The sequence below is a fragment of the Phyllobates terribilis genome, unplaced genomic scaffold, assembly GCF_046119375.1.
Source record: "Phyllobates terribilis strain yellow unplaced genomic scaffold, ASM4611937v1 Scaffold_1__5_contigs__length_1240528914, whole genome shotgun sequence".
NCBI lineage: Eukaryota > Metazoa > Chordata > Amphibia > Anura > Dendrobatidae > Phyllobates > Phyllobates terribilis.
The window spans coordinates 601259870-601262254 of NW_027362761.1; positions in this window are offsets into that span (position 1 = coordinate 601259870).

Here is a 2385-nt window from a genome sequence, read left to right on the forward strand (position 1 = left end):
GAGAATCTTATTTCTCATAGTCTATGAGTCCTTCATGTGTTTTTGAGCAAACTCTATGCGGGCTTTTATATGTCTTACACTGAGGAGAGGCTTCCATCTGGCCACTCTGCCATAAAGGTCCGACTGGTGGAGGGCTGCAGTGATCGTTGACTTTGTGGAGCTTTCTCCCATCTCCGTACTGCATCTCTGGAGCTGAGCCACAGTGATCTTGGAGTTCTTCTTTACCTCTCTCACCAAGGCTCTTCTCCCACGATTGCTCAGTTTGGCTGGACGGCCAGGTCTAGGAAGACTTCTGGTGGTCCCAAACTTCTTCCATTTAAGGATTATGGAGGCCACTGTGTTCTTAGGAACCTTGAGTAATGCAGAAATTCTTTTGTAACCTTGGCCAGATCTGTGCCTTGCCACAATTCTGTCTCTGAGCTCCTTGGGCAGTTCCTTTGAGCTGATGATTCTCATTTGGTCTGACATGCACTGTGAGCTGTGAGGTCTTATATAGACAGGTGTGTGCCTTTCCAAATCAAGTCCTATGAGTTTCATTAAACACAACTGGACTCCAATGAAGGAGTAGAACCATCTCAAGGAGGATCACAAGGAAATGGACAGCATGTGACTTAAATATGAGTGTCTGAGCAAAGGGTCTGAATACTTATGACCATGTGATATTTCAGTTTTTCTTTTTTAATAAATTTGCAAAATTGTCAGCATTTCTCCTTTTTTTCAGTGAAGATGGGGTGCAGAGTGTACTTTAATGAGAAAAATAAATTAACTTTTTAGAATTTACCAAATGGCTGCAATGAAACAAAGAGTGAAAAATTTAAAGGGGTCTGAATACTTTCTGTACTCACTGTAAGTGTTCAGCGTACTGCACAGGATAAATATTATCCAAAATGTTCTGTACCCCAAAATGCCAATATTAAGAGCTTCTACTCAACCCACAGAAAAAGAAAGTCCCCACTCAGGTTCATCATCTGTAAACAGTAATATAGGGGGTATCCATATTACTGGTAGCACAAAGGTTCTGGAAAAGTGACTTGGCTCCCACTTAAAGAAATCCAGTGACATCTGCGCTCCCAAATCGAAATGCCCCTTCCTCCTGGGCCCCACCGTGTGCAGTTAGCATCCACATGTTTGGCATTACTGTAGCGGGGAGAGCCAATTTATTTCTCCAGAAAGCACTAGCTGGGAATCATGTACTGGGCTCTACAACGTAAGGGCACTGCAATGTACCGGACACTACAATGTACTGCCCACTATAATGGAATATTTGCATTTTCACTTCACAACATCCATTACTGCTCGTTTCTGGAAAGCACCCATGGAGTCAAATTCATCACTACACCTGTAGATACATTTCCATAGGGGTGTAATTTCCAAACTGGTGTCACTTGAGGGGGGATTCTGCTCTTCTGCCACTTCGGGGCTCTGTATATGAAGTCTGCAAACTGTTCTACTAAAGTTTGTTCTCCAAGAGTCAAATAGCGCTCCTTCCCTCCCGAGTCTCGCCATGTGGCTAAGCAGTACAGTACAGACACATATGGGATATTGCCCCGTTCAGCAGAAATTGTATAAAATTATGTGGTCATTTTTACCCATTTTCCCTTGTGAAAATGTAAAATCTGGGGCTAAAATAATATTATAGTGGTAAAAATGTAATTTTTTTTTCTTCACCGTTCAATTGAATAACATTTTGTGAATCACAATTACCTTGTATTCATTGGGAAAGTGCGCGGTGGATGCTGGGTGTGACGCACGGTGAAACCCCACCCACAGCCCGGCATCCACCGCGGGGATCACATCACCGAGTCACGCCTCACTTGACGTGACATCAGGGGAAGCAAGAGCCGGCTGCAGCCGGGGGTCGCGTGTTGCCGGTGAGTGTCCAGCGATAGCGCCGCTCACAGGCAATAAAGACAAAGCAAGGTAATTAAAAAAATCTTCTCTCAATGGGTTAATTACATTGGGGGCATTTTTAATAGTAGTTGACATATTCTTTAATTGCGTGGACACTTTTCTATACTAAGGGCAAGATACGAAGCTTGAGAGAGTGAAATGGCACTGGAGGTACATTAAGGGAACCTGTCATCAGTAATTACCACTTAAAGAACTATTTGCTGTCTAATCTCTGCCACCCCTGACTTGTGCCAATGTCATCAGTTTATAAGTGTCATTCACTTTACCCGTCATTGTGTTAATGTTATGGCATGTAGTTGTCCTCCTTATTACCGGTACTTTCACTGACGAGGGTCTTCATTGTGAGATCCATAAAATACATTTAGAAATCCTTTTTTGTGTTGTTGAAAAAATCACATGTAATCTATCTTTCCTCCTTACAGGAAATCCTTGTGAGAATAACGGTTTATCACTAAATTGCAAAAAAGAAGATAT